We start from the raw sequence: 12,829 nt of genomic DNA, 5'->3' as shown, positions 1-12,829 counted from the left end.
GAGAGAAAAATACTTTAGAAAATAGGAAAATGGTTATAAAACCACAAAGACTAGCAGTGGGATTCAGAGGCAGATTTAGTACCATAATGGGCTTTAACTCTTAGCTCCTTTTTGGATATTCACAAGATTTTTAAATGCATGGTGTCCCTTTTAAAAGAAATATTATCAAGCTAAAAGTAAAGGGCCAGATCACCCACTAGATCTGTCCCTGGGAACCTCCCTGTTTGGCTCTTACCCCCTCTTTGAGAAAGGGAGGCCCAGCCACTTCTGTATCACCATGTCCTGCTGACCCCCGGTGCTGAGGAGGGCACTCCATGTGATCCATGGTTTGCACAATAGTGAGGGTAGAGACTAGATGCACCAGGAAGAGGAGCTGGTGGGCTGGGATCAGGTTCAAAGGAGATATGGATTGTCCCTATCCAACCTCACTGAGAATTACAGGAAAAAGTAACAGCGTGGGGCTGTATTAACTTTTCTATGGAGTCTCCCCATGTGGGGTACAAAAGCAGCTGCTGCCAGACTGAGTACCTGCTGGGACTGCACTTGCTCCTCCACCTATTGTAAATGCTAAATTATACTGTCTATCGTAAAGCCAGATTTGGCCAGATTTTCACAGGAACAGAAAGATGCACCCCTGACACAGGGACCCCCCACCAATTTCAAGTCACTTCTCCAAGGCATAAAGGCACTGAAGTGTCTCAACAAAATGGTGGTAAGAATGTTTTTAACATGGGCAAAACAATACATTTTTCCCTAATCTTATTCAGAAAAACAGCTGAACCGTTCATTTTAGGTGAAATTTTTCAAAATAATTCAGCCTGAGGCAGACATTTGGAATGGAAAAATCTCAACCCAATTGGTTAAAGTTTGGAAAATTTGTACACAGCTGAAAAGAGGGTCTTATAATGGAAAGTGTCAGGGAAACTTAACTATCAATGTTGCTACTAGCCCTACTTTTAATAATAAATCAGCGTACCAAACCTATTACTGCTCACAGATAGGAGCATCTTGGAGATGAAATGGAGGGAAGAATTTGGTTTGATCTTTCTCCAGTCCTGAGAGGTCACAACAAGAAATATTTTTTATATCCACTCTTCCAATGTATGCACCAAGATAAGTGGATGGCATCTCTTCCCTCTAGGCCTGTGGCAGTGTTTCAGTTCACATAGTTACAGGGCAGTGTGGAGAGATAATCAGTTTAAACACTTCCAGGACAATCTCACTACAGTGGCTCTGGGCTTAGCTATAAACAGGGTTTTGAGAGTTCCACCACAGTACAATCCATATAATGCCAGAGAATTGTAATCCAGAATCTAAGCTTCCATTTTAAAAATAACACTTTTCAAATATGAACAAATGCAGCAGTGCTGCCTTTCTAAGTATGCAGACAGCCTAAAATAATGGCTCTGAGGTGTAAGCTGCTCCCATTCTTCTTACTGTGGTGTTAACTACAAATCCTAAGGATCCTAAACAAAATGTCAGCATTATTAAATATTTTGCTGCTAAATATGTTAGCAGAAACATCTGATGTGCTTATTTTACATTCCCAAATCCACATTTTTCTGGGTGCCAAAAATCACCACCCGTCTCTTTCCCACTTGCCAAAACATCCAGATTCCCCCTTGACAACTCCTAGGCTTTTGGTTAAACCTCACATTAGTAAAGATTTTTTTAAAAATCTACTTATTTTACTACTTCAGAAATGCTTTTCTATCTACTCAAAAGATGAATAAAGATGATCTCAGTGTTGAAGAAGAATTGAATGAATATCATGATGAGGTTACCAGAAATTATTAGTTTTACTACAGGAATGAAAGTAAGATATTAAGTCCCTAATTCAAGAAAGCATTTGAACAGTAGGGTCAAAGCAAATAAACAGAATTTAATATCAAAATGAATAGCACAAGTAATACTTTACTGACTGTAATACCCATTTTCATATTGAATTTAATAAAACTGCCATCATTGAATTTATCTGGAACTTTGGCACAAAATGTTCAGTCTGCTGAACCAAAATGCCACAGAAACCAGAAAGATTTTGCCACAGTGCCTCAGAAACTTGCAGGAGAATTTCAGTCCAGTTTGCTGCAGAGTTCATAACAGAAGGCCTTGGCTACAAATGTACTATCATACACTACAGTGAATATTTTCTAGGAAGGTGTCTGACAGTCACTGATGCTTCCTCCCATTAATGCTCCTCCTTCAGTTTGCCTGTAATGTGTGCTGTGTCAGACTCCATACTCCAGCTCAAGCAAAACATTGCCAAAAAATTATTTATTTATTTTGCCATACTTCTAATGCTTCTCTAGAGCTTGGGTCTGAAGCACAAGGATGGGTTGGTCTTCTCAAGTTAAGGCTAAACTTTCAAATTTTTCCTTGTCCATGAAGAGTAATTTGCATTTTCACAGATAGAGCTCTGTGTTGCAAACTGTGTTTGTATATAAAATCTCCCTGAATGCACTTCTGTACTTTCAAATCAGAAAACATGAGTAAGGAGAAACATTTCAAGATGGGACCAAATCTTCCACAATACCCTCCTTCCCTTGATACCAGCTACTAGGTCACTACGATGGTTGCCTATAATAGGCATGGCTGTGAGATATGGTTGATATGGATGCAACACTATGGGTGCAGGAAAATGTTAGTTAGAATCATGCCAAACAATGATTTGAAGGTATAATTGAGGCTATGTTGTTTATGGTTGCTCATGTCTTTGCCTTCATATTTCTCTTCTTACTCTTGATTCTAAAAACTGCCCCATTATTTTCTAAAATACCAAAAGTATTATCCTTATATTAGCCATATAACTATAAAATATTTTACAGATGTTTTGATATAGCACAAAAATCCTAGATTTAAGGAAAAGCTGGTCACTGGGCTGACTCTAGGGGAAGCAAATGTTATGTTGGAGACTGCAGTGATGAGTTTGTTTAACATGAATATTTCCAGGAATATTACTGAGATATGAATAAATGATAGACCCTTCAACCTGGTTCTGCAGTACCACTATAGGTGTAACCTTACTGGCATGGAGTTACACTGGTGAAATGGAAGGAGGAATCAGACCCCACAGCATAGCTATCCTTAAAGGCTTTCAGGTGAAGCCTCTGCTTCTGAAGATATGCCTTGCCAATGGCCAAAACTACATGGAATGAGAAGCTTTTATGTCAAGACATGAGTTTGTATAATCACTGCTGTAAAAATCAAATTAAATATTTCTGTACTTCCAAATCAGAAAATATGACTAAGGAACAACAAAGAAACATTTCCAAATGGCACTAAAATTCATATTGAAACACCCCTTAAGCTGCTAGTCAATATAGCCTCCGCTATTGTGTCAAACTTCCCCAGTCTGTCACTTTGCTAGAAATAAGGAAAAACCTCATCTGAACTAGATCCCACTGTCTGCTTGAAATAGACTCTACTTGTGGTCTTGGAAACAACTAATCAATAAACACTTTAAGATCAAGAATTTATTTCCCGTCACTATCATACCTTCTATGTAACTGGCATGAAACACTAGAAACCTTCTCTTCTTGTGTACTCAGTAGAAGTCCCCTTTCCACTAAAGTTAGCATTTAGTTCAATACATCCTATTTTGATCTCTTATCATGGAAATATAGCACGGACCATTGGTTATATTGGCTTACCACCAAGGCCCACTTGACAATGAAGTGGCAGCAACTTTGCCATCACTTCTGAAATGTTAACCTAGTAGAGAAAAAAGAATTGGTAAGCAGGCCACTCTGTGTTGGAGGATACTCAGGTTTGCACAACTGAAAGAGTGGTATACAATGTTACAACCAAACCCAGGGAGAACACGTTTCTAGCAATACCATACTTTATTTCATGATCAGTCAATCTGTACATCTTCCTCACTATCTAGTTAATCTTCTCTGAACTCTCTCCAATTTGTTAATATCTTTCTGGTCTTAATGTGGTCAGAGCTGGGGAAAGAACTCCTAGTTTTCCTCAAGTGATATTTTTTGATTAGGTACAACAGATATTATTTTAGTACGTCTGATATTCCAAAAATATTGGTATTTAAAATATTGGCTGGTCTGATTTCATACTGAAATATTCTTTTTGTATCTCTTGGGAAGTGGGGGATGCCATTAAAGAGAATTAAAAAAAAAAAGTCTGATTCTGCCTCTGACGTAATAGTGCAGAACTTTTCCTATGTAGAAAAAAAAAGATTAATTGTATAAATGCATAAGTAATTGAGTTGTATAAATGCACTCTGATGAGGCAAGATTTCAAAAACCATCAGCAATGGAAAGTACAGCACTATAGATCCACTGAACCACTTAACAATTGTATCCAAACCTCTGAGTACTTCTGACATTTGACCTACAATAAAGATAATTTATTTGGCCTCTTCCCCTCCACAAAGAAAACAAGCTAATGGCTTATTGTTTGATAAGTGACTTCAAAGGAAACATTTCTTATTCTTCAATAACAATATAAAATCAATTGTAGAGGTCTTTACTAAAGTGAAAGGTTGTGAAGACTGTTTCAAAAGTCCTTAGCTTAGCTCAAGAGTTTGCATAAGTAATGTGACTTTTTTCCCCTCTGAAAACTGTTTTCACTGAAAGTGTGAAATCCATTCAGTTATCACAAAGAAAATAATCTAAGGTCTGATAAAATTTATGTTCTAATATAGTCAAATACCAACTATTTCCTCCTACTAAAGCCTTATTAACCAAAATGCACAATTGATGTGTTTCTACTTCTTCCCATTTGTTATTGCAATGTGATTTTGTTCAGCTTATCAAGGAATTGCTATTTTCTCTAATTTTGTCTCTTGCAACAAAACAAAAACCAAAGATTATCAACAAGCAACTCAGATGAAAAATGCTCAAAGTTGTAGAAATTAGAGTGGTTATGATGTTTGCTGGGTAACTTATTTCAGCAAAGAGCCAAAAGTGTTGACTCCAAAGTAGCAGACTCGTGTGCATATCTCTTATGCCCTAATACTGCAAATGACAGAGAAATCCTGAGATCTAATTTTAAAACACAAATTAAACTGGACCTCTTTACAGAAGATAATAGTAAGGATTCCAGTCTCAAACACTGGAGTTCCTTTATAATTCTCTGAAAGAAAAACTATTTAATAGGCCCATATTTAGATTTAGTGTAAACAGGTTAAACGCCATTGAGCTCATTGTAATTGTACCCACCTACATTAAGTCTGAATTTAATCATTAACATTTTATATCAACTGCCTCAGCCACTCACAATATGAACCAAAGTTTGAAGTCTATTTTAGGAGTTACAGTAGATGGCTTGAAATTTTATAAACAAGACAATAAGGGTAACACTTCCAGTCCCAAGATATTCATTCTGGAATGAAAATGCTTTCTAGGCAAGGGAGAATATGATTTTAAATTGAGAGGCAGATAAAAATTGATAGTTTGTGTTTTCTTTCAAGAACATTTACCATAGACATGTCTGTAGGATTATGTGAACAAATCTTGTACCTTAAGTGTAAAATTCTGAAGTTGAGAATGTTTGGCTTAGTCTATGAAATCTTTTATTTTGAATTGTGCCTTCACTGGTCCTACATGTATTAGGTATGAAAGGTTGTGCAGATGACATTTATAGTTTTTTTTCATTTCAGAGTACAGTCAGAAGTGTTTTCATCTTTCAGGAAACAAATTTTATAGTGAAAGTAATCTTTGTAGGTTGGTCTTCTACTGTTGCTTCTACTGTAAAATTCTTGAAACTTCCTGACAAAAAAAATGTTATAATAATTTGATTGTAGTTTGGGGACTAAATTTTTTAAAGGATATTGGACAAAAACAGTGCAATTTCTCTAGGTCTCTCATGTGTACATGGAATGAACTGAAGTTTCTGTATTTGTTTTAGAATTTTTTCTTCATTTTATGGTAAGAATAATCCATAGTGTCATGAACTCTTCTTGACAGTACTAGAAGAGGAATCATGGCAAGAGAAGAAAGGGTGTTTACCATTTCCATCATGTTGACTGAATTGTCTCCCAACACTTGCCTTTCAAAAGAATGCTGTTTGGCAATCAGGATCCGTTAGCCATTTTGTTTCTGTCCTATTATACACGTAATTGGAACTGTCAAATATGGTGACCAAAAATTATTAGTTTTACTATAGGAATGAAAGTAAGCTATTAAGGCCCTAATGTGAGAAAGCATTTGAACGTGTGTCTAAGTCCATCCATGTACAGGAAAGCACTTAAAGCATGTGCTTAAGTGTACTTTCTTGAAGAGGAGGCTTTCCTGAATTAGGGCCTAAGGCACTGTGCAATTTCATCTGAAGATCTTAAAGCACATTCAAAATATTACAATAAATAAGAAAAAAAATGTGCAAATTGTGTGCTTGGGTTCTGTTCAATCACCAATAATATGAAACAGTTCAAAATGTAAGTGACAATTCTAAGCACTCTGTTAGTTCTGAAAGTGCAGTATGTCCTCTGAACTGGCACACTTACAGACTGAGTAATGGAACAGAAACTTGTACAATGCACAATCAACCTTCCTGCAGAAAGTGTTGAAGATACCTTGAAGATGTCTCATTTCCTGCATGGAGCCAGCTCTAGCCAATGCCAATTTACACCAGCCAAGGATGTGGTACACAGTGTGAAAAAGTTTAAGGGTTGGTTGAAAGCACCTCAGAAAGATTTTTAACACATAGATTAACTGAATATGTGAAAAAACAGATTGGCAAAACAAGCGTAACAATTGCTACATAGATAAATATATAGGCAATATACATAATGTCCTAAGAGAAAGTATACAGGGATAAAAATACTAAGATACTAAATAAATGATACTAAGTTGCACAAATATGTCATGGTTTTCATATACACAATATGTATGTGAAAATATATGGAGAATTTAATTGAATGTTTAAAGAAAATGTCTGTAACGAGCCCACTCATAGATTGCAAAGCCAGAAGTAACCATTGTGAATATGTAGTCTGACCTCCTGCATAACACAAGCCATAGAACTTCCCTGAATTAATTCCTGTTTGAACTAGAGGACATATTTTAGAAAAACATCCAATCTTGATTTAAAAATTGCCAGGGATGGGCAATCCACCTTGGTAAATTATTCCAACGGTTAATTACTCTCACTGTTAAAAATGTGCACCTTATTTCTTGCTGTATTTGTCTAGCATCAATTTCATGAGTATGAGCAGACATGATTCCTCTCTTAACAAGTTCAGCCCCGATCCTGCAATTCTTTGTGCTTCAGTGGACTGCTACCCCATTGATGTTGTGTTCCATGTATGTGCAGAGGTTTGCCCACAAAGAATAAATGGCAGGATGAGGGTACAGTGACCATATTTCCCAAAGGGAAAACAGGACATCATGTGGGGCTGGCCCCAGCCGTCTCTGCTCCTGCGGGGCTGGCCCGAGCTGTTCGCCCAAGCCCTCCTCCCCATACTAGACAGGGTGACCATATTTCCCAAAGGCTGGGGCTGATGTCGCTGCTCGATTGAGCCCTGTCTTCCCCCAGTGTGAGGTTGGGGCTGGCATCGCTGCTCACTCAAGCCCTGCCTGCCCCCTGCCGGAGCCCAGTCTCCCCGCTTTGCGGGGCTGCATCACCGCTCGCCCCCTGCACGTTCCTCCACACCCCCCTTGATCAGTTGGCAAGAGCAAAGGGTACAAATGTCCACTTTTGCCAAAAAAGTCAAGAGGGCAGGGACAGGGCTTAAAAAAGGGACTGTCCCGGCTGAAACGGGATGTATGGTCCTTCTAGATGAGGGCCTTACACTCAATTTTTCTTTAACTATAACTTAGTTAATTTTACACTCAGTCTTTACATGCATATTCAAGTTATAAAAGAAATGAGTAACAAATGTCACCTTCTCACTTGATATCTGCTCTCTGTGGGCCAAAGTTTCAAAAAAATGGCTAATTAATTCACTGAGTTTATATCTTTTGGTTAAAGATTCTCTACCACTTGTGGTTAAACCTCATATTGGTAAGATTTTTTTTAAATCTATTTATTTTACTACTTCAGTTATGGAATGCTTTTCTAGCTACTCAAAAGATTAATAAAGATGATCTCTGTGTTGAAGAAGAACTGAATGAATATCTGTGATGGAGTGATTAGGCCCAGAGACCCCTTGCTGGGGGCCTCAGTCTCTTGCCACACCTGTCCCAGAAAAGGAGCAGCAGAGGAGCTCTCCAAGCAGCCTATAGTGGCAGCAGGGAGGCAGCCAATCAGGGCCCAGGAGGGCCATATAAAAGGAGCTGCAGAGCCAGCTGGAGGACAGTCAGTTCCTTGCTGGAGTAAGAGGAGTGCAGGTGATACTCATGACTGGCCAGTGGGAACTGCAGCACCATGGACAGCTCAGTGATGGCATGCACTGGGAAAATGAGGAGTCTTTCCTAGCTGGCTGCTGGGCCTGAAGTTAGAGGAGCCCTGACGTACGGGTGAAGCTTTAGCAAAGGATGGGGCCGGGGGGAAGTGGCCCCGTGAACTAAAAGCAGTGTAGTTAAAGGGACATGGTGGCATGTGGCTGCTATTTTTAGGGTCTCTGGACTGGGACCTGGAGTAGTGGATCCCTCCCATAGGTCACTGGGGAACTGGCCTACAATTGGACAGTGATAAATCCCAGAAGGGGAATTGAACTACTTAGTGGCCATGATGAGGCCAGAATAGACCAAGAGGGTGAAACCATTGCCTCCCAGAAGGAAGCCTGATACCAGGGCTAAGACTATTTAAAGACTGCAGACACACCTGACCAGAAGGGGCACTCGTTAGAGCTGGATGCCACCCTGTTACATCTATCCAATTCATTCCTTCCAGCGTTGAGTATATTTAGTTTTAGTGTCTGCAGCTGGTAAACTTTATGGCAGTAGCCCAGAGGTTTTCAAACTGGGGCATGGCCTCTTGTGGGGGAGGAGGGGAGCATGGAGGAACGTTTGGGCCAGCAATACCAGGTGGCTCAGACTGGCGACATACAGCAGGACTCAGGGATACTTGCCACCTCCACTCTCTGACTCACCTCAGTGCACCACCCAGCCTGACTACAACCAAAAATTGTAACTCAAAGGGGAGGCTCAGCTCAAAAAGTTTGAAAACTGCTGCCAAAACAGTAGCCAAATATGCTAAAAGTGTAATATTTGAACCTAATCAATATTATTCAATGATGACCTACCTTTTTATTTGTGGGGTCTACTTACTACTCAAGCTGATTTGAAGTTGTTTGTATCTCAGACAAGGACCTAATGAACATTAATAACCTTCCTCCTTTTACAATAAGTGAAAGACCTACTTATGATCCTGTTTCAATCATTTGTGTTATTTTTCTTTTAAATTAAAATTGAAAAAAACGTGTGTGGACTCAGACATATTTCCCTACTAAAGAATTATCACATTTCTTCTATCATTGATGCCAAGAAAATTAGTCTTGCCCATTCTCTTTTTAATAATACTGTGATAGGATGTAAACTCCACATTGGCACTGAAAGATTAAGGGGAACTAAGGAACTCAATTAGTGTACCCACCTGGAGAATGGACCAGGACTAATTTAGAATGAGTCCCAGCTAGGGAGGAGCTAGGTGGTTACTAGAAAGGAAAAGCTTCAGAGTGGAGGGACAAGAAAGTATGTGGGCCTTGGAAGTCTTGCCTAAGAAGATGCTCTGGTAAGGGTCAGCAGAGACATGGAGCAAGTTCCAGTGGGGAGCTCTGATAAAAGGGCAGGATCTGGACCTAAAGGGAGAGAGTCTTGGAAGATGTTCAACTGAGGAATGGAGCAGGGGAAAAGGTCAAGCCTGAGGAGGGCAGAAGTTGGTATAAGTTTATATCTGCCACTGGAATTGTTGGAGGACCCTTGTGAGCCTTGGGCCTGAAGAAGGGTGAATCCTGAGAAGAATGCAGATACACAATGCTCCCAAGAAAAGGCTGTGGGAAAGGCCTGATGACAGGCTGAGGCAGGATAAGCCCAAGAAGGTAGTAGAGGATGGGTCTGAATGGACAGTCCTTGGCTGCTCACTATAGAATCCCTGGGCTGGAACCCAAAAGACACTGCTGGCCTGGGTTCCCCTATCATGCAGTGAGGAAGGTTGTGGGAAGTCCCTTGACATAAGGAGATATGGACTCTTGAAAGCCCGGAATCAAGAAGGTGTATGGATCATGGGGCCCTGAGTTGTGGGCTAAAGACCTGATGTAAGGACACTGGATTATATTGTTGGTGGAACTTTCTGTTAAATCAGGAAGGAGCACCAGAGATTGGGGGGAAACTATAAGTAACCTGGCTGGAGGGCGGAGTTAAGAGAAGAGGATGACCAGAGAAGGGCTGGAGCAGTTATCTGTGGGGGGCATTAGATGAAGAGAGCTATACCATGCCTAACCACAACGGGGTGGCTGCCAGTAGTGAGTCCACTCTTCTACATGCACATGTTCACTTCTAAGTGAATCTCCTCTAGCTGTCAGGAGGTTTTATCGTTCCCTTTTGGAGGCTGGAATCTGCAGGGTGATCAGATATAAAGACCACAGTATAAATGCTCAGTTAGATCAGCTACTAGACCAATGGCTACCTTTTGCACCTCCGATATGTTTTATTTTATGTTATATATGGTCTCCAAATTAATAATTTTCAACATTCACAATGTATCTTTTGCAGTGAATCTAGATTCATGAACTATAAAACTGTAAAAACACATACAATAACATAAATTGCTTTAATGCTAATAATAAGAATAATTGCATAGATACTGCATTTACAATGTGGTCAAGTTATGGCTGCTATGGAACACTTACCTTTGAATTTCTTGACTTTTAGATACAATGGGAAGAAAAAGAATATTAAGGTATTTCTTGGTTTGCTTTTAAGGAGAAAAAGAAGCTGCAGTAAGCATGTAGGTAAGATACATTCTTAAGTACACGGGATCTCATAGTAAACTAAAAACAGCTTAATTTATTTCTGTATATGGCTCCCCAGATAAATGCATGTACATGAGGGTATATCATTATGGGCTTGTCTATGTTAGCAGATTTAGAACCTGTCACATATAGTCACGTACACTGGACTTAAGCATTTTCAGCACACTGATTCTGCTTACCCTGTACTCAATGGCAAATCTTCCCGTGACTTCACTAGTACAGGGTTGGGATATATATCCTTTAGCTCTGCTCTGTCAAAGTCTTCTGGACCTGGTGCTCAAAGCACCTGACTTCCTGCTTCATTTCTAGCAACACAGCTGGTGTACCAGTGCTGAAACAGAGGCACAACATTTGCTGTTGTAGAAATAACAGAGGTCCACAGCGTGACCTATGCTGAAAAAGGAAGTGGAAACTCATGGATCAAGAATGAACAATATGCAATATTCAAACACTTATGAAGTCATTCTTTCTAAACCAAATTTCTTTAGGCTGCAGGTTTGTCATGGTGGTCATGGAAGTCACGAATTCCGCAGCAGCAGTAAAGTTTGGGTGTGGGAGGGGGCAAGGGGTTGGGGCACGAGGTGGGGTGAGACAAGCTCTGGGTGGCGCTTACCTCGGAGGCTCACCGAAAGTGGCAATGTCCCCCTCGCTCAGCTGCTAGGTGGAGGCGTGGCCAAACAGCTCTGCACACTGCCTCCACCTGCCGGCACCACCCCTGCAGCTCCCATTGGCCACGGTTCCTGGCCAATGGGAGCTGCGAAGCCAGCGCTCTGGGCGGAGGCAGTGTGCAAAGCTGCCTGGCCACGCCTCCGCCTAGCAGCTGAGTGAGGGGGACATCGCTGTTTCCAGGGAGACCCCCATGTAAGTGCTGCCCAAAGCCCATCTCATCCCATCCCATGCCCCAACCTCCTGCCCCCTCCCACACCCAAACTCTGCCGGTGCTGGATGGGAAGGTGCAGAGCCAGGCAGAGAGCCTGCTGGCCCCACCAACCCCCCACCCCATCACCAGCGGGGGTCCCAGGCCATGCGCTTCCACCCGTGTCCCCCACCCCCAGCTGCTGGGCCACCCTCCTCCAGCACCCATGGGGGCCCCTGGACAGCCTTCCCGTTACCCCCCCCCAACAAGTTTTATTCACTGATATTTTTATTAAAAGTCATGGACAGGTCACAGGCCCATGACCTGTCATGACTTTAAAAATACCCGTGACTAAAATGTAGCTTTAGTCATAAGGCCTTTGTTCTCACTAAGGACTAAGGGCCCACCTCTGTTCTCTCCTAAGTTCATGGAAATCTTCCATTACTTCACTGGTGTGTAATTAAGCATTAGAAACTTAAAAAATAAAGTTTTGCTCTTCACATAAAAATGTACATGCAAAAATACCTTAATATAATTTTTATATGGTCAGAAATCAAAAATGATCATTTAAACATGCAAAATTAATATAGTCTTTGGGCTGCATGAGAAACTTCAACTCAAAAGGTAACATTTTGTAAAAAGTTGAAAAGATGAGCTTATAATGAAGCATTGCTTCTGCGATAGCATAATATCCTGAAGGTATTTGTCGTGTCATTGAGGATGACACATTTTCCCTCCATTGCAGCATTCCTGTAGACTGCTCCAGGAAATCAAGCTGTGACAAACATCTGGATACCTCTGGACACAAATGGCATCACATTTAAAGATGAGCAGCTGGCAACAGAAAAATCAGTGGTCCATGTAAGATTACACATTACTACATGTTCTCAGTTCAACAGGAATATGAAGAGACTGAACTGCTGACGTCAACTGAGATTTGTGTGTCAGCAAATGTTCCTTTTCATGCCACAGACCATTCAGCCATGAAAAACTTATCTGGAGAACAATCTAAGGGATAGCTGACTAATATTTTTCCATTTAAAAAAGCTGTTATGACTGCATGCTTTGAAGAGCACAAGGAAATGGGAGACAATGGCACA

This window comes from Chelonia mydas, chromosome 2, assembly GCF_015237465.2.
Source record: "Chelonia mydas isolate rCheMyd1 chromosome 2, rCheMyd1.pri.v2, whole genome shotgun sequence".
NCBI classification, from domain to species: domain Eukaryota; kingdom Metazoa; phylum Chordata; order Testudines; family Cheloniidae; genus Chelonia; species Chelonia mydas.
This window is presented reverse-complemented; position numbering follows the sequence as displayed.